General features: G+C 34.2%; 1 long non-coding RNA gene across 1 annotated transcript; it reads left to right on the top strand.

Annotated features, from left to right (window-relative positions):
• Positions 1-9,716: 9,716 nt before the first annotated feature.
• Positions 9,717-17,816, top strand: LOC131045751 (uncharacterized). Its single transcript, XR_009105861.2, has 3 exons — positions 9,717-9,778; positions 10,121-10,230; positions 17,649-17,816. It is a non-coding gene; the product is annotated as an uncharacterized LOC131045751 (long non-coding RNA).
• Positions 17,817-21,761: the final 3,945 nt, after the last annotated feature.

Below are 21,761 nucleotides of genomic sequence, written 5' to 3' on the forward strand. Positions count from 1 at the left end.
TTCTCCAAAACTAACCTTTCTAGATAATTAGCTAAGTGGGTTATGATGTTGACTTAGTTTGACCTTCATTTTGTCTCACAAAAGGAAATAAAGGGTCAAGCATTAAGCGAACACTTAGTTGATGCCCCTTCACCCTTCTCCCTACCTAATCTAGAGTCTTTTCCCGATGAATACATTTTTTTCACTAAGGTTGTAGAGACTTGGGAATTGTACTTTGATGGCTCTAAGTGTCGTACAGGATTAGAGGTAGGGGTGCTCTTAATCTCTTCTAGAAAGAAGCTCATTGCTTTATTATATTGTCTTAATTTCTTATGTATCAACAACATTGCTAAATATGAGGCTCTTATAGATGGAATTAAAGAAACCTTGGTGTTGAATGTGAAACATCTATATATTTATGGAGATTCTTAGCTAATCATAAGACAAGTGACATGAGTTTATCAAGCTAAGCAAGACAAATTATCACAATATAGAGATCTAGCTTTATCCTTGTTGCAAAAATTTGTTTATTATACCATGGAGTCTGTTCCTCAAAAAGATAATCAACATGTTGATGTGATGGCATGTGTTGCCTCTCTTGTGTCTCTAGAGGACCCCTTGGTAGATCTTAAATTCACTATTAACTACCCTAGCTACTGCCAATAATCCTAGTGATGTATCATATTGTTGCATTATAGATTCTGATGAATGGCACTCACATATTGTGAGATATTCGAGTGATGGCACCTTTCCTGACTCTGTGAATAAGAATACTAAGGCTAGGATTCGCAAATTGGCTGCTAGATACGTTATCCTTTCTAATATTCTTTATAGGAGGGGTTATAATGGTCTTCTTCTTTTATTCTTAAACAAGGCTGAAATCCCTATTGCTCTTGAGGAAGCACATTCAAGTGCTTGTGGGGGGCATTTTGGGGGTAGATATTTAGTTCAGAGATTGCTCTGAATGGGATATTATTGGCAAACCATGGAAAAGGATTCCTTTGCGTTGGTTAAAAGATGTCATCGGTGTCAACAACATAGCAATTTGATCCATGCCCCTGCCCAAGAACTTCGATCTCAAGTGGCATATGGGCCTTTTTCTACACGGGCTTTGGATCTCATTAGTAAAATATCTCCTCCTTCATCTCAAGGACATACCTTCATCCTTATTTCCTGATTTGGGATACCTTCTGCCTTAGTTTCAGATTATGGAACGTCATTCAAAAATAAGGATGTGAAGAAGTTTCTTGAGAATATCATATTCAACATAAATTTTATACACCTTATTATCCTCAATGAAATGGTCAAGTTGAGTCTTCTAATAGGATAATTGAATAAATTCTTTGAAAGACTATAAACAAGCATGGCACGGATTGGCATAGTCAATTAACCTATGATTTGTGATCTCATCGCATGAGTGTATGTGTTGCTATGGGTTGTACTCCTTATAATATTGTTTATGGTGTTGATGCCATTATGCCTTTAGAGTTAGAAATTCCTTCTTTGAGAGTTTCTCTTAGGGGTATAGTGGATGATGACTCCTATAGAGAGAAAAGACTTCAACAACTCAAGATGCTCAATGAATGAAGTATAAATTCCCTCGAGCATTTTCAAGCATATCATAAAAATTGGGAAATATGTCTCTCTCTCTCTCTCTCTCTCTCTCTCTCTCTCTCTCTCTCTCTCTTTCTAGTCTACTTTATTTTTTCTCTCTATATCTTTTTCTTCAAAATTGGGAAATATGTTAGCATGTGTTCATTAAAGTATGTAAGATTAAATGATGTTATATTATTTGGTCTACATTACTTCATTCTTGACAAGCATGTTTCATTTACTTTATGGTTTGTCTTGGATTATTTTATGTAAATTGTAATAGATTTACATTTCATATGTGCTAGCATGTTATATAATTTCTTATGTGTTAAGTAGAATTATATCATGTTGTGTTTAATTAGAGCTAATTATATCACATTTGTCATATAATTCTTAGGCTTAATACATTATTCTTTTACATCATCAAAGTAGCATTTAATTAAATACTTAGTTATTTAATTAAATCACACATGTATCAATCTAATCATGAAGCATTGAGAAATCAAACACGTGGAAATTAAATTAGACATACATGTTCATCACTCACTATGTTACTTCTAATCTAAGCAATGCATATATTGTTTAAGCATTAAAAAATATATATATCCATAAGTATCATATTATATACATCAATACATCAAGATCATCTCCTATCCCTAAGACTAGTAGCTGGAGGATGGTGGCTAGATGCCCCCTCCTGATCTGGCCGTGGAGGTGGCCCCATGGGAGTGTATCGTGATATTGACTGCGAGTAACTCCATGAGTAGCTCCTGCAATCTCTCTCCATCATAATCCCATGGTATGTGGTGCCTCTATCTGTGACACTGCTAGGTCATGCTCTATTTATCATAATCTCTCTCATAGGACCTCCATGTCATTATGAATAGGGGAGAAAAGGTCCTCATTTCCTCTTGTACTCCTCTGGGATCTGTGAGGAACTAGGAATGTGCGCAGTCACGATGAGGTATGTCATTGCATTCTAAATAAGAGAACACCACTCCTAGATGGTAGCTACAAGAAAGAGAGAATTTTTTTATTAGTAACATTCTATATCATCAAATCTGAACAAGTATGATACATAAGTTGATCAATAATAAGAAACCTTACCTAGATCTCCCTCTCGCTAGTAGGGATCATGAAAAGTGACCGCCTGAGACTGGGACCCACTAGGTTCTCTACGCTCGTACTATCTTTGTACAATAGGTGTGGGCCGATGGGGACTAGGATCATGACCCCTTATAGGGTCTTTCTCTACCTATGGTGGGAGACTCGATGGATCTAAGGCTATGGTATCCTACCCAGAGTGATGAGGAACTGCATCTGACTCATCCTCATCCTCAATCTCCTCGTCCTCCTTGTCCTTGTCCTCCTCATCCTCATCCTCATCTTCCCTCTCATCCTTGTCCTCCTCATCCTCATCCTCATCTTCCTCCTCCTCATCCTCCTCCTCCTCTCCATCCTCCTCATCATCTCCATCCTAATCTCCCTCTCCAGTATTAGGATCATCTCTGTCTCCGCTTGCCTCCTGGTCTTCTATGTCATCTGCCTGATCATCTGAGCCATCCTCAGATGTATTTGATCCCTCTTTGTCGCTTGACTATCTCCATGGTCCAGGGTTCCCATCAGGGAAGTCTTTTGGGAAGATGGCTCCAGGGTATGTCCTCCCCCACCGTGTAGTGTGCCAATGGTGTGCACCCGAATCATCTTTATAGTCTATCGCAATGTCCTGATCTGACCCGTCTGAATCTATGATGTCGATCTCATCACTGGTAGGCCTAAGAATGGCTCCTAGCCTCGACATCATGCATGAGCATTAGATGTACATAGGCACATCAGTAGGAACACACTACTTAAACCTAAAATACCACCAAACTCAGTTGAAGTATAAGGGAATGACTATGTGGCTGTACTGCCCCTCTAGTAGATGGTTCCTCTACATGATGAACATTTGCCTATGTATCTCTGCCCACATGTACATCTCGAGGAAGGGTCTCCATTTGACTTCACTTGCTGTCAATCTATCTAAGCTCATTCTCCAATATAAAAGATCATTGAATCACCACTCGCGAGTAAGAGGATAAGAAAATACTCTAGGCTACTCTAGGACTAGCTCTATGGGGCTCCAGCAGACCTTGTGCAAGTAATATGCTTGAAAATCCACACTTGTAGTAGTGTGCATTTCATCAGGCTGCATCCATGTCCATACACATACTCCTCAAGGTCATGATAGAGATGCGCAAGCATGCTCTGACCCCAAGAGTATACCCTCCTATGCCTCTCCATCACTCCAATAGCGTAGATGAGCCCTCCATGCATATGTGTTCTGCACACATTAGGGCACATGGCTAATGCAAGGGTTGCAATCATGAGTCACCTCACTAATGGAGCCTCGTCGGTAGGGTGTAGGATCTAGCTAACCATGATATAGCCCCTCATCTCACCGAGTATCACTCTCCCCATGACATACACTTGCTCTCTCCTATAATCCTCCTTTGTCCAATCAAATTGATATCTCATAGTCTCTCCCCTAATGGGAAGATGCAAAATGTGGTATACATCCTCAAAGGTGACCGTCATCTCCCCCACAGGTAGCAAGAATGTCGAGGTGTCTGCATCCCACCTCTCCATCAGTGCCATCAACATCGCAAAATGGAATCTGATGGCCGACATAGTCATCACATCCCACAAGCCCATTACATGTAGCAACTCTCTCTCCCTCACTCTCAGCCTTGGGATCTTCTCTCAAAGGCTCTAGAAGGTGAGACCAGCGGTATGCTCGTGGATGTATGGTAGTGTCTTCAAAATGTAAAACATTCTATCATCAGTAATCAATCATCATCACTATCATCTAATCGATGCAATCATTCTATCAATTCTAATGTTCATCACCTGATCCTGTGTCATCATTGGTTGCCTCGAATAGGGACCAAGTCACCCTGAATAGACCAGGGCACCCTACTAGGACCATGCCGCCCAGGTGGGACCAAGGTGCCCCCTTGGGGCTATGGCACCCTAGGAGGACCAGGGCACCCTAGGACCCCTAGGTGTCCGAAGAGAGGGTCCGGGCCCAAACTTGGTGATGACATCATCATTCCTAAAAACTATGAAAGCATGAAAAAGTCAAATTGAGTCAATGGAAGGTCAACTCACCTCGTTGAGTGGTTGGCCGACGAGTACGGACTGGCGCAGAATCTCTACCTACGTAGGTCACTTAGGTCAGCGTCGAGGCATGATGGATAATATATGGTCTCCTCTATAGTGAATAGTGCCAAAAAGTTAGAAAGTGACAAATGAAGGTATCACTTTCATATTTATGTGTTGTGCACTTTTTGACTTTATGTTTTTAAGTTAAAACCCCAATTTCTGCATTTTTTCTTCAATCTATCATATCTTAAGCTAGGAAGCTTCAACTATCCCACCGTCAGTGGCATTGGAATCGTGAGTTCTCCCTCTCACTCCGTATTAGTTCCATAATGTGGTTGGATGATCAATCAATCCTTTTTGTGATCTTGCTTGATCAAAATATTTATCACAATTCGCTATGGTAAACATGATACCCTATTTCACCTCACTAATAAGCAAGTCAAAACATGAGAGCATATAGTACTCACAAATTTCATCACCTTCCTTAGTAAGAATTAGGTGATTTTGTGGTCTAACATGTGGTTTTGTAGGGTGTGGTTCCTAAATGTGTACTGTAGATACCGCTAGGGGCTTCGTTTGACAACTTATGGCTATATCCTTTTTCAAAAAATATCTAATTTTTCTGTACTTTAGCTTGCATATGCATGTAGTGTCATATGACTGCTAAAGTGGGGGCTAAATGTAGTGTCGTAAATTGTACACCCTTGCTAGGGTGGTAAAATTTAGGTTAGCACTCACCTTAGTGTGTCTTGCATCTTGCATTTCTAATTCCCCTTTAAGCATTTACTTAAATATAAGGTCACGCTTCATCACTTTACACATTATAAAGTTGGGAACTTTACCTTAAGCGTGCCCCTTTTCATCTTATTCCTCCAATGAATAATTTAATCATAAACCCTAATTATGTCTTATTTTGACTGTTTAGGCTTGATTTCACATATTAAAACATCTCAAAATCAACTGTAACTTTGGGATGCGCTCTAATATCATCATATCTAACGGCCCCAAAAAATTGGTGAAAAGTTGGTCGGACTGTGGCAGGAATGCACATGGTCTGCAACTTTTTCCCTGAAATTTTGGGAGCACAATCCTATGATATAATAATGCTTAACGCCAAAATATTAGCGGGGAATTAAAATCCTAGGCTGGCCTAAACATGAAATTAAGATCTAGGGTTTCATTTACTTAAGAGCTCTCTTTCTTCATTTGAAGGTGTCTTCTTTGAAGAATCTAAGAACAAGTTTTTTGGAGCATTAGAGCCTTCTTTGCAGTGAAAGAGTAGATCTTTGAAGTCGTCAACAACATTCAACATTCATCCATCAAACATTCATCAAACATCATTTTATCAATTGGGGGCTTTTGCAGATATAGAAGAACAATAGGAGATCACTGACTGACGATTGGCTTGTACCTCTCCCTTGGGGTTGGGTATGGTTTCATGTTGTTTTCATGTCTTTTCATAAGCTTCATTTTGATTCATATTCATGATTTAGATCACTTTGCATTGTGGATTTAGAGCATTTACTTTGTCAATTATAAGCAATTAGGGTTTACTCTTTAGGTTGCTCTAGATTGCTTGCTTTCATCTTAGGATCTTGCATACACACAAGTTTCTTGCACACACATTTTCAATACATTATCGGCTATTTGTGGAGGTGAAAATTACCAACACAGGGGTTTGACTAAGGCAAAACCCTATATAGCCACATCAAACCCTCTTCTTTAGCTTCAGGTACAGGTTCGGATCCGAGCGTCACTGGAAGTTTCGAGATTGGAAGAGCACACAGGGACAATTTTGGGTTGCAGCTGTCAACAAAAACCCCAAGGATAGGGGTGTGGCACCCTGGTCATTCCCATGATAGTGGTGTGGTGCCATGATCCTACCCTCTATTAGTAGGATCTGGCAGAACAATAATTTGTAAGCTCAAGAATCCATCTTGTCAGTTGTAGCTCCAAAAGTGTAGAATTAGGACAGTGGTGTGGTACCCTAGTCCCAGAAATTCCTGCTAAGATTTCAGACACAGGTGCACCTTTGATTTTTCCTTCCGATCTATACTTTTCAGTAGTATATCAATTGTCCTTTGATCTACATTCTCATATTAGGGTTTTCTTGCTTACTTGCATTCTAGGTTAGATTGCATTTTTGCATCACTCCTCTCTCTCATTTACAACAAAGGAATAGAAAACCTAAGAGGCAATCCATGAGTCTCTCTTCCTCATAAGAAGTAGCCCAAGTGCGTTACCTCCCTAGGCTCTTTCGTATTCCATGAGTGTGTATGAGAGTGAGATTAGGGTTTCCATACTTAGTCTCACTTTTTCTCCTACACAAGTAGATGTCATGGTTATATTTTTATGTACAAAGTGATCTTAGGAACATTTGGATTGGGGATTTAAAATGAAATTAGCTCCTAGGAGTAATTATGCATGGTGTAATTCTTCTTAGATTCCATTTCTAAGTTAATATTCATTTACTTACATTTAAGGGTTATGTTATGCAACGGTTAGATTAGATTTGATTCTTATGCCTTAGTATGTGATAGTGTTTCCTTGTAGCGATGCTAGGGGACCTTAGATGATAGAGGTGTTATTGCTTTAAGATGTTTCTTCTTGTGCTTAGATAAGTTGTTCTAATGTCTAATATTATGTTATTTTTTATCATACTTTAATGAGTTAATGCATCTCTCTTTAAAAAAATGTGTTTGCCTCCTTGAGGTTAGTTAGTTGTGTTGTCCTCTAGGGTTCCTCAGCAAGGCATTACATAACTTTTGTTACAGTTGATCAATACGAGCATATGATGGCTCATTTTTCTATCCACATGGTGGACAAGACAAAAGAATACACGTAGCCTTAATACTATCAAATACAAGATGTTGATCTAGGAGTGCAAATTAGAGTTGGAGAAAAGAATCACTCCAACAAACTATAAAGACCATCTTCAAACATATGCAGAAAGATGAAACCACAAAAGAAGAGTTGAAGGCCTGAATAGATGAACTTAAAATATATGTTAATAATTAGGTTGGTCTGGTAGATACAATAAATCCTTCTTTGAGTCTAAAAGAAGTATTATCAAAGAATAGTACGCTTCACAACCCTGATGGTTTTGTAGTTGTAGCTACATCATGGAGAGAATATTTAAAGGTCTTAGGTGAAGAGGTAATAAGGAAGGATATTAAAGCCTATCATTCTATCTATTATTTTTATGTGACTTTTTCCCCAAGAGAAGATAAAATTATCAAATAACCCTTTGAAATTAAAAGAGAAATAAAAATAAAGAATATTATGATCCTTTAGTTAAAGAAGATATTAATAAATAATATTTATAAAAACCCTTTAAAAAAGGAGAGGAAAAATTATCTATTAAATATATTAAAAGGAAACTCTTATCAAAGGGTGTAATGGTTTAGAAAAAATCCTTTAACATGTTTTTTAGAGCATTCATATGAGACTTGAGAAGGGGTCATGGAGATCATTGAAGGAAGAAGAAGAAGGTGGCTTGGTGGGCTATGGGAACTTGGAGAAGGGGGCACATAGAGTGTGTCCAACTAGGGATATAGAGTGCACTTGGGATTATCATAGCTAGGGTTGTTGTGCATGTTGAGGTAATATTGTGAAGCATGCTATGTAGATGCCTAGAAGCATCTATTTAGTTTTGAATAAGAACTACTTCCTACTAGATGTGCCATAGATATGAAGGCCAAGATCACTGCAATCTTTTTAGAGTGAGAAAGTGTTAAACACACTGAATACTAAGAAGGGGGGGGGAGTGAATCAATATCTTCAAAACTTAAACCCTTTAGCATAATTCAAATTCAAAACCCTTAAGAAAATTAGTAGTAATGAAAGATAAATAAATGAACACTAATGCATAAGAGAACACCAAAAAATGTAGAAAACATAACAAGGGAAAAAACACAGTGAGAAAAGCTACTTGGAACTACTATCCAAATCTAGCCTCACAAATAAAAACAAGATTACAATTTTTTTAAGGCTCACTTCCTAAGGAATCACATCACTCCCTAAAGAACTTTGAGAATCACATCGCTCCCTAAAGAACTTGTCGAAGAGGTTCACTACCTTAAAGCAAGATACAAGGACCAATTGAGGAGATTCATGAAAATTTGAATTATAATGAATAAGCCTTTAGCTCACAACGTCTAACAATCTCTTGAGAATTTAGTTTCCCTTGGAAGACTACCTCAAGCAATCATTAAGCAATTCAACTCCAAACCTTTCACCACACACTTTTACTGCACCACACTTTTCATCTCATAGTCCACCACTTTGCAGTTGATATTGATATTGACACGTTGAACTCATATTATAAAAAAGAAACAAACACTTAAATTTTTGATAGCTAGGATGAAATAGCCTTTGTCATTTTGTCCCACTAGCATGATAATGTCAAACTTGTGTGATATCCTCCTTTACAATTATTGTCAACTAGAACTAATTTATCCTCACTTGTACCTATTTTTAAAATATAGTGTGCTACTGAGAAGCACCTTTGAGGATTCACTATAGAGAGTTGAAATCTAAAAATTTATTGGCTCCAAGTTAAACCTTGATACTAATTACACAAGCTTTGAGTCACGAAAGACACATGATGTAGAATGTGTGGGTGTAGTAATTGTCGATGTTTGATGCAACACCTTGTGCTGCTACTTAATAGTGTTTTCATAAATCTTATTAATGATAAATATATTCCCAATCTTCTAGTAAACACTCTTAAGATCATTTTAAATACACAATCATAGATATTCAATTCAAATATTTTAACAAGTTAATTAACAAATAATAATAAAATCAAATAAAAATTCAATAACCTGCACATGACCGCCGCTAGCCCATCCCATTCCCTTCAAATCCTTGGCAAATACAGGGCTTGTAAATTCAAATTCCGGCCGTCCGTCGTCAACGGTAAAATCCATTTGTCCGTTGATCCTCTCCAACGGTTATCTGGCAATGACTCCGGCCTCCATAAATTCTTTGTTTTATTAATCTTTTTATTTTAGGCTTCGAGAGCGAACTGTTCGTCTTTGCGAATTTCGTGTGCTTCCTGGTATGAATTTTTCCAGATCATTTTTTTTGAAAGAGAATAAAAGATTTATTTGTTGTGATTTTATTAAATCTTTTATTATGCTCTGCTTTCTGACTTCCAAAATGGTGAGATTCAGAATCGGAAAAGTATTAGATCTGTCGTTACATTTTTTTGAAAGAGAATAAAAGATTTATTTCTTGTGATTTTATTACATCTTTTATTATGCTCTGCTTTCTCAATCCCAAAATGGTGAGATTCAGAATTGGAAAAATAATAAATAGTTATAATGACAATAAATTAAATTTGAAGATGAAAATTGGTTAATTGTTGAGTCTTTTTTGCATGTCATTTTTGTTGTTGTAGATAGAACTGATTTCTGAAGTCGTGTGGACTGGGGCGATCGGGGTTCAAGCTCATTTATGATTTGCTGGTTCTTGTCAGAAGAGATGATAGATAATTGCAACTGCTCCGAGGTATTTAGATATTTATGTTTTTATGTGATGCAAGAATTCTTTCTCACACAAAACTCATAGGTACTTTTTTTTTATCAATTTGAGATGCTAATGTTTCTTAATGATTTTGAAATCCTGCAATTAGGAGAACTTCTCACACAAAACTCATAGGTACTTTTTTTTTTATCAATTTGAGATGCTAATGTTTCTTAATGATTTTGAAATCCTGCAATTGGGAGAACATCTGTGAGAAAACCCAAAATCCTTGATACACAGATATTTGGACCTTTTACACAACTTCCCAACAGTAAGATGAAAAACCACCACTACAACGTACAAACACACCTTCATTCATCCATATGCTTTTGAATATCTCCTCTCATTTCTCCAGTCTTGAAGTAGCACCTCCTTCATTTAGAGTATACCTTCTCACCTGTATACCTCGAACTATAAATTACAAGGAGAATCCCCTGTATATACACATATCTTATTTCCCGGATTCTAATCCCATGTTTAATATATGATATATGGAGTTTCAAATATGTTGACCCCAGATTTTGGTTTATCCCATCTTTGTGAGTATATAAACTTTCTAAGATTCAATCTTATACCAGATCAATTCTTTGAAGAATACATTTGATTTCAATTTACACCTAATATATAATTTATGACAGACACTATGTGTTGTCATACCTCTTGACCCTTAAACTAGGTAAAGTATTGAGTGCACTTAAGTGCACTTCTTCTTCTTTAGAATTCTATAATACAACTACACCAAACATAAATACAGACTTACCTTTTTGGAGATAAATTTATCTAAAACTGAAAATTGTAGACCTGCTTCCTGCTGTGAAATCCATGTATTACCGAAATTACAGAATCATCAGAAAAGAGACATCATATTTAATAAAGAACTATTGTTTGTCTGAACTTGTATTTCCCATTTGTAACACTCAATATAGACTTGTTCCAGATATCAATTAGCTGAAAAAGCCTAGAATAAAAAGGAACAAAATCAAAAAAAATGACTCCAATTACAGAAATGCGGCCACAATTCTAATTTATATACCTGTCCAACAAAATGCAGTCCTATTTAAACTTTTTGCAATAAATATTAAAAACAGACCTGACACACACAGAGGTCCCTGTTGTTAAAACTTGTCTAAAATATAGCTGCTAAATAGTCTCACTTATTCTTCAAATTTATTACCCTCTCTATTATTCTCACTAGTACCCTTAAATTCACCAGTAGTAAACAAAGTGGCAAGAAACACAAATAAAATTACAACCCAAATCATAAACTAAAAACATTTGCAATAGGATGCAGCCCTGTGTGAATGTTGTGCAAAAGAAAAATATTTAATGAACATAGACACACTTATTTAAAACATCGTCTTCAAACACACCTGCATTCATCCATGCGCTTCTAATGTCTTCTCTCATTCTCTAGTCTAATACCTCCTTCATTTAGAGTAGTACCCTTCTCGCCTGTACACCAGGAACGATAAATTACAAGGAATATCCCCTGCATATACACATCTTATTTGCAGACCAATTTTTCCTGAAGGTCGTTTCTTAAAAAGAGTACCTTTGTATGCATTCATATTGTATTTGACTTAAATTCACACCTAATCTGTAATTTATGACACTCTGCGTGCTGTTATGCCTCTTGGCCTCTAAACCAGGTAAAACATTGACTGAATCAGGCTCATTAAATCCTCCTCTTCTTTAGAATTCTACAATATAACTACACCAAACATGTTGGAGAGAAATTTGTCTGCAAGTGAAAACTGTAGACCTGCTTCCTGGCGCAAGGTGGACTACCTAATTATCATCCACCTAGTGTTCTCTTCAATCAAGATGGCCAGTCTTAAATCATAGACATTAAGCAACATATTATGTTTAGAGAGTATTAGTCAATTTTGAGTGTTTAATATTTTTAGTCTAGAAATGTATTGTTAGTGTGATCATATACATTAAGCAACATATTAAGCCTAGAAAATTTCAGTCAACTCTGAGTGATAACATTTATAACCCTAAAAGTATAAGCTTTGTGTGATATTTAAGCTGTTCCAATCAAGACACAAATGATGCCCATTTGGGTCAGAGGTAATTAATTAAAGTCAGTAGTTATAGTTTTATGCTTTCACTTGAACTCCATACTCCATAGCAATAGTGTGTTGTCTATTGAATTCTAATTAATTTGTATTTACCATAAAATGCGCATCTGTATAAAATTTGACACGGTTATTTATTTTCAAATTAAGTCCAGGAATCAGTTTGCGAGAATTCATTTTCCATACCATGTTCTTTTTGTTTTTGTCTCCACTATTTTTTCTCTGTTCTCATGTCATAAGAGTCAAAAGCTAGTCCAATGAAATATTGTTTTGATCTAAGCTCATCAGGAGGAGGGAAGCTTTTTCCATTGCTAAAAGAATTGTCTATGAAATCTGGTTCAATTGCCTAAACGGGCTCCCGCCAATAGAATGACCAGGCTATCATTGAGGTAGTACTAACTGTAATCTCTAGAATGCATACTAGAAGTATTTCATACTAGACAGTATAAATAAGCTTTTAAAGTTTTTTGTTCTTGCCGAAGTATGAAAGATCAGGAGAGGCTGGCGAGATTCCGACTGTGAATTTCTTCGAAAGTACAGCGGATACATTGAAATTACTGCCAATACTGTTCTGTCCATTCTAGTTGAGGAAAGAGTTTCTTGCTATGTGTCTGATGCTGACCTTTGAAATCACCCCAATTTCAGTGGGTGTCATCCTACAAAAAATTTAACATCAAGCCTCGCCCTCTGAGTTTTATTTCTCCCAAAAGATTGATTATTTGAAGGACAAGGTGCAACCGAACTTTGTTAAGGAGAATCAAGTTATGTAAAAAAATCTCTTCTTAGGAGTGACTACTCTTCTAGAGTAGTTTGCGCTTTCAGGAATCAACTGTGTAGCATTAAATTGTCATTCCATATTTAATTTTTAATAAACAATAATTTAGATAAATTAACTTTGTTAGTTTATATATATATATTTCAAGCACGATTTTATTATATTATATTGTCCAATGTAAATTGGATTCACTCTTAATATCCAGAGCCAATGTATTAATCATAGTACAATTGCAATTTAAATTCTTCTATTTTGTATGTGATTTCTTATTAAAAGAATCTTTCCTTCCAATTCTTTTTTAAACTATTTTATCTTATTAGTATATGAACCTTCCATTCCTTACATCTATATTAGAACCGTATTAAATGCCAATACTTCAAAGCTTTCTAATTGCCTAAATGGTGCAATTCAGAATTGGGAAAATATTATATTGCTACAATAACAATAAATTAAATTTGAAGATGAAAACTGGTTAATTTTTTTAGTCTTTCTTGTATGTCATTTTTCTGGTTGCAGATAGAATTGATTTCTAAGGTTGTGTAGAGTGGGGCGACCAAATTGATCAAGGGGGTTCAAGCTAATTGATGATTTGCTGGTTCTTGTCAGAAGAGATGATAGATAATTGCAACTGTCTCGAAGGTTTTTAGATGTCTATGTTTTTTTGTATGCTAACAGAGTTTCAAATCACTAGGAAAAGATGCAACAAAGATTTCTCATACAAATCTTATAGGTACAGATACTTTCATCAATTTGAGATGTTAATGTTTCTCAATGATTATTAAAACTGCAACTGGGAGAACATCTCTGAGAAAATCCAAAACCCTTGATACACTTGCCCTGCAGATGCTTAGACCTTTAACACATCTTTCTGATAGTAAAGATGAAACTATCTGGTAGAATGCCTCTCCAAGTCCCCTTGACTAACTCCATAAAAAACCAACACTCCAAACACAAAACTCCCATGTAATTCTCTGTCTACCGTAGCCAGCCATATATCCGAGGCCATCCTTTTCTACTCGGTAGTTTAACTGCAAACTATCCCTCAAGATTACTGGTCTCAAATTACTCCTTTTTTGAATGTATGGAATATCTGAATTCTATTACAGAACCACTATCACAGGTCTAGTTTGTATACATGCCCAACAGGCTGCAATCATATTTAAACTTTTTGCAATATCAACATATCTGTTGCACACAGAGGTCTAAGTTATTAAAACCTGTACAATTGCATTCACTTATAGGCTTCTAAATAGTCTCACTTATTCTTCAAATTTATTACTCCCTCTTTTATTCTTTAGACCCATTTGCACTAGCACCCTTATTTTTACCAGTATACAAAGTGACAAGAAGAACCATAAATAAAACCACTAGTCTACAACCCAAATTATAAATTATAAACATTTGTAATGGGGTGCAACCCTGTGTGAATTTTCTGCAATAGCATGGGTACAAATAGAAAAAGCACCCTTTTCAAACACACCTGCATTCATCCATGTGATTCTGAATATCTCCTCTCGTTTCTCCAGTCTGACACCTCCATAATTTAGAGTAGTACCCTTCTCACTTAGTATATGACAAGGAATTTCCCCTGTATATACACTAATCTTATTTTCCAGACTCTAATCCCATGTTTGATATATCACATATAGCGTTTCATCGTCTTTATGGGTATATAAACTTCCTAAGATTCAATCTTATACCAGAACAATTATTATTCCTGAAAATGATCGTTTCTTAGAGGAGTATCTTTGTGTGCAATCACACTGTATTTGACTTAAATTTACACCTAATTTGTAATTTATTACACCATGTGTGCTGTCATACCTAAAACATTGACAGAATCAGGCTCAGTAAATCCTCCTTCTCTTCTGTAGAATTCTATAACATAACTACACCAAACATAAATACAGACTAAGGACAGAAGTACTTACCCTATAAAATACTTTAGAAGAATAATTTTGGGCAGAAGAATACTTTTGTATGCTCACATGGTATTTGATTTCAATTTACACCTAATATGTAATTTATGACAGACACTATGTGTTGTCATACCTCTTGACCCTTAAACTAGGTAAATTATTGACTAAATCAGGCTCATTAAGTCCACTTCTTCTTCTTTGGAATTCTATAATACAACTACAGCAAACGTAAATACAGACTTTAACCTTCCGGACTGAAGTGCTTGCCTTGTTGGAGATAAATTTGTCTAAAACTAAAAATTGTAGACCTGCTTCCTGCTGTGAAATCCAGGTACTACCGAAATTACAGAATCATCAAAAGAGGCATCATATTTAATAAAGAACTATTGTTTGTCTGAACTTGTATTTCCCATGTGTAACACTCATTATAGACTTGTTCCAGATATCAATTAGCTGAAAAAGCCTAGAATAAAAAGGAACAAAATCACAAAAAAATGATTCCAATTACAGAAATGCTGCCACAATTCTAATTTATATACCTGTCCAACAAAATGCAGTCCTATTTAAACTTTTTGCAATAAATATTAAAAACAGATCTGACACACACAGAGGTCCCCGTTGCTAAAACTTGTCTAAAATATAGCTGCTAAATAGTCTCACTTATTCTTCAAATTTATTACCCTCTCTATTATTCTCACTAGTACCCTGAAGCCCTGTCATACATCTCTAAAATCTGATTGAGATGAGTGGATTCCTTTACATTTGTTGTCCCCAAGAGAAGATTGTCATCTGCGCACTGCTGATGAGTAACTACAAAATCTTTGGTTATTTTGATTCCCTCTAACTTATGGTTGACATGAGTAACTTTGATTGCCCTTCCCAGAGCCTCCCCCATTATTATGTAAAGAAAGGGAGAAAACCCGCTGGTTTACCTTGCATAATCCTCTGCTATATTACTGAAACCTTTCCTTCTGTTTGTCCATGTGAAAGTGTCTCCTGAATCTATTTCCAAAAGGTCGTTCTTTTCAATTCAATTATTGAAATCCTGCTGGGCACTCCCTAGGCGAATGATTCCTCCCCTCTTATCTGAAGCGTTCCTGATAGCATTAAAATCACCCCCAATAAAGACTTGATCCTCAGATAAGGAAGACAAAACTCCATCTAGAGAGGACCATGTGAGTCTCTTTTTGAGTGGCACGCGAATCCCTGTTGGGAAAACCCATGGTGCACAAATCATAATATCAAGAGCCAATGGATTCACTCTTAATATCGAGAGCCAATGTATTAATCATTGTACAATTACAATTTAAATTCTTCTATTTTGTATTTGATTTCTTATTAAAAGAATATTTCCTTCCAATTCTTTTTAAAACTATTTTATCTTATTAGTAAACTATTTTATCTTATTAGTATATGAACCTTCATTCTTTACATCTATATTAGAACCATATTAAGCGCCAATACTTCAAAGTTTTCTAACTGCCAAAATGGTGCAATCAAGAATTGGGAAAATTGCTACAATAACAATAAATTAAATTTGAAGATGAGAACTGGTTAATTTATTTATTCTTTCTTGTATGTCATTTTTCTGGTTGTAGAAAGAATTGATTTCTGAGGTTGTGTAGAGTGGGGCGACCAAATTGATTAAGGGGGTTCAAGCTCATTGATAATTGCTGGTTCCAGTCTGACACCTCCATCATTCAGAGTAGTACCCTTCTAACTTAGTATATAACAAGGAATATCCCCTGTATATATACACTTATCTTATTTCCCAGACTCTAATCCCATGTTTGATATATGATATATAGCGTTTCATCATCTTTATGGGTATATAAACTTCCTAACATTCATTCTTATAGCAGAACAATTATTATTCCTGAAAATGATCGTTTCTTAGAGGAGTACCTTTGTATGCAATCACATTGTATTTGACTTAAATTTACACCTAATCTGTAATTTATTACACCATGTGTGCTGTCATACCTAAAACATTGACAGAATCAGGCTCATTAAATCCTCCTCCTCTTCTTTAGAATTCTATAACATAACTGCGCCAAGCATAAATACAGACTTTGGACAGAAGTACTTACCCCATTGGAGACAAATTTGTCTGCAACTAAAAAACTGTACACCCGATTCCTGGCTTGAGATCATCCACCTGGCTACTAGATGTTTGATGTTCTCTTCAAAAGAGACCACAAATAATTCCCTTTTGGGTTACAAGTAATTAATTAACGTCAGCAGCTATATTTAACTTGAACTCCATATTAGTAGTGTGTTGGCTGTTTAACTTGAATTAACATGTATTTACCATCAAATGCACATTTGTATAAAATCTGACGGTTATTTTTCCAGGAATCAGGTTTTGGAAGCATTCATTTTCCTTACCATGTTCTTTTTATTTTTCTCTCCCCTGTTTTTCTCTGTTTCTCATGTCATGGCAGAAGGGTCAAAATCTCATCACTAGGAGGGAATCCTTTTTCATTTCTATGAAATCTGGTTCTCTTTCTCCTGGATTCTTAAACAATCTATCATTGAGGTAATACTAGTTGTAGTCTCCAGAATTCATAACAGAAGTATTCCATACTGAAGTATTCATAACAAAAGTGTTTTTTTGTTCTTGCTAAGGTATGAATGATCAGGAGAGGCTTGCGAGATTTTGGCTGTGGACTTCTTGGTGAGTACAGTGGGTCCATTGAAAGAGCCTCCTCTCATTACTGCCAATATTGTTCTGCATCAAGGTATGTAATAAAATCTCTTCTAAGGAGTGACTACTCTTACACTATAGTTTGTGTTTTCAGGAATTAACTGTGTATAATTCAAATTGCCATTGGGTATTTATTTTTTAATGAACAATAATTTAAACAAATTAGCTTTGTTATTCAATTTTCATATATATTAAGTATGATTTTATTAACATTATATTGTGTTGTCCATGTAAATTGGATTCTCTCTTAATATAAATAATTAACATATTAATGATAGTATAACTACAATTTAGATTTTTTTATTATGTATTTTTTTAATAAAAGAATCATTTCTTTCAATTCTTTATAGAACTATTTTATCTTATCATTATATGAACCTTATACTCTTATTGTCTATATTAGAGTCATAACTTCTTCTTTTTTGTTGAATATGTTATCAATTATTATAATATTTTGTAATTTGTATCTTTGATTCTTTCAACAACATTTTATACTTATTTTTTTTCTAAGATTGTTTTAGAGATCTAAAACACAAACACAAAATTTAGTATAATCTCAACTTCACATGGTGTGAAGGTGTTTAGTTTAGGCATTTAAGATAGTATATGATGGATTGCAAGTTATTAAATTATTTTATTAATGAACACTCTAGAATGTGTCTCTATTAGAGCCATAATTTAACTTATGTTTTTGTTAAATATGTTATCAATTATCATAATATTTGGTAATTTGTATCTTTGATTCTTTCAACAACATTTTTAACTAAAATCTCTTCTAAGATTTTTTTAGAGTTCTAAACCACAAACACAAAATTTAGTATAATCTTAACTTCACTTGGTGTGAAGGTGTTTAGTTTAGGCATTTCAGATAGTAAATGATGGATTGCAAGTTATATGATTATTTTATTAAGGAGAGACCCTGGAATATCTCTCTTTCCCAATTTGATTAAATTGTTAGATTATTTTATTAAGGAAAGAACCTAGAATATCTCTCTTTCCCAATTTGATAAAATTGAGAGTAAATCTATGTGTTATCAATTGTCAAATGTGTTAACATCATATTGTTCATATGGCTGCACTTGACGAAAACATTACTTAAAGTGAAATGTCTTAATATTTATGTTGCATGGTTATCCACAATCTTATTCTTACTCTATTCATTTATTAGATCTTGTCATAACTCAAATCTTCCCCTCTAGTTATATCCTTTAAAATGCATTTGTTATTATTTAATAATGAAAATAGACACTAGCTAATATTTCATTAATTTATTTGAAGATATGAAAATAATTTTAATTATAAGCTTTTGATTAAATTTTAAATTTTGATTTGCAAACTATTAAATTGGTGATTATTTAAGCTTCCCCATGTTTAGTAGATTAAGGGAATTGAAGAGAAATTTTAAATACATACATGAAGAATCTTTTTGGTTACAACAAGAAGTGGGGGAGATATTATGATGTGATCATTTTTAAAGGAGCTAAATAATTCTTTTCTTTTCGAATTCATTTTTCTTGAAGTTTTTAGACCTTTCCCCTCTTAGTTTGGACGAAGGATATCATTCTAGATTTACATAAATTCTAGCACCATTTATTTATTTATTGCACGATACAGATGACACACTTATTCCATGACTGCATGTTTTATTGGATGGAATTTAAATTTATTTATTTGTGTGAGGAGATTTGAACCCAACATATTCTCTTCCTAGCACCAAAACTTCCCATAAATAATTTCTCTAGGCTATTTAGATACTTATTTAAACCTTTTTCTTATTTCATACAATTATCTAAGGCTATGGACTTATCTTTGAGTAAGGAGGCTATGCAAGGTGGTTGATCTTCCTTTAATCAAAGAAATAAGGTACAAAGAGAAATATAAAAATTCTCCCAGAATTTTAGTTATTGATTTTTAATTAATATTTTCTTTAATATCTTGCTATGTTTTTGAATGATTTTGGGTTGGAACAAGTAATTAATTCTAAGTTATCAGAATTGAATGACACTATTTACAAACTAGATTATTTCAAATGCATGCTATTATGTTTTCTATTAATAATCACAATGCCTAAAAGTAATATAATTCAATATTACTTATTGATTGCAAGGGACTTTATACTTTCTATCAATCATCAATCTAATTATTAGAATTTTTTTAAATGAAGCTCAATTACCCTTATACACCTATAATTTTTCTAACTTAAATACATATTTTATTTATTTAATTATTTTATCCTAAGTCTTCTATTTATTAACTAAATTTTTATTTATTTAATTAATTCATTTATCCTTTTCTAGTCTTTCCTCATTTAAATAAATGTTTTTTTATTTATTTCAATTATCTTTTCCCTAAATTAAATAAATATTTTATTTGTCCCACTTCCTCTATTAATTAAATAAATATTTATTTATTTAATAAATTTATTAGGATTTTCCTCTCTATGACATATGCCATTTATCTTTTAAATTTTCCTCTACGTACCCCCTTCATTATTTTATTATTTGTGCTAACTACCTTCTTATCATTTTATCATTTTCTCTACCTACCCTTTGATCCTAGCCGACCATTTATCTTTTCACTTTTTAATCCTACCCCTCCATTTTCTAAAGTGTCTTTTATATAAGAGGATTCTTTTATTCTTCTAATTAGAATGCATCTAATCAATCACCTATCTAATAAGTTTATCAAGTTTTCTAACGATTAAGTGACTTTACAACCATACTCCGTTCTTTATTGAGCTCTTGTGCACAATATAAAATCTAAGAGCAAATATATCAAACAAGATCAATGGAGGTAAGAGATAATGAAGAACAAACCTTACTTGGCATGTGAATGATATTATTATTTTATTTATTGATTTGCATGTTCTTAGGTTTCTTCATTGGTGTATGGTAAATGTTTTATTGTGTAACTAGGATTGTTTGTGGTTTTACAATAGTTTGTCATCATTTTTCACTTCACATATTTTAGCACGCCTGATGGGACACTAGTCCCTATTTTCTAACATTTTAGTTTTGTTTTAGTGATTCAGATTTGAAGATCTTAAATTTGCGATGATTTTGATTTCTGTCATGTTTTTCATCAGGTTTTTGTTGCATCCGCAGAAGGTTTTCTGTGTTTTTTATCCTGAAAGTTTTTTTATTTGCAGATCTTTGTTTTTATTTTCTATCATCCTAACACTTTTTTGTTTTATAGTTTTTTGTTGCATTTTTATTTTCTGTCTCATCTATAAAAGGTTTTTTGCATTTTGATCCTAGCAATTTTTTCATTTTATAGATTTCTTTTGAATTTTGATTTTTTGTCGCGCATGCAAGACGTTTTGTTGTGTGAAGGCTTTCAATGCATTTTGATTTTCTGTTGCGCATGTAGGAGGTTTTTTGTGTTTTTAATCCTAACTTTTTCCTATTCTGCAGATCTCTATTGTGTTTTTATTTTCTATCGCATTCACAGAAGGTAATCTGCGTCTTTTCTGCTAACAGTTTTTTGTTTCGCAAATCTCTATTGCGTTTTTATTTTTATCGCATTCACAGAAGGCTTTCAATGCTTTTGGTCCTAATTGCTTTTGTTTAGTAGATCTCTGTTACGTTTTTATTGTTTATTGTCTCCATAGAAGGTTTTCTGCATTTTTTTTATCCTAACAGTTTTTTGTTGCCTTTTTATTTTTTGTCATGTGTTCTTAATTCTAATAGTTTTTTGTTTTGTAGATCTCTGTTGCGTTTTTATTTTCTATTTCATCTGCAGAAGGTTTTCTACATTTTTTATCCTAACAATTTTTAGGGTTGCAAATCTTTGTTGCAATTTTATTTTCTTTCGCATCCACAAAAGATTTTCTACACTTTTGCTCCTAATAGTTTTTTGTTTTGTAGATCATTGTTGCATTTTTTATTTTTTGTCACATTCACAGAAGGTTTTGTGTAATTTTTTATTTTAACAGTTTTTTGTTTTGCAGATTTCTATTGCGTTTTAATTTTTTGTCACATCTGTAGAAGGTTTTTTATGCTTTGGTCCTAACAATTTTTTTTTTTGTAGATCTT

The sequence above is a fragment of the Cryptomeria japonica genome, chromosome 9 (assembly GCF_030272615.1).
Source record: "Cryptomeria japonica chromosome 9, Sugi_1.0, whole genome shotgun sequence".
Taxonomy (NCBI): domain Eukaryota; kingdom Viridiplantae; phylum Streptophyta; class Pinopsida; order Cupressales; family Cupressaceae; genus Cryptomeria; species Cryptomeria japonica.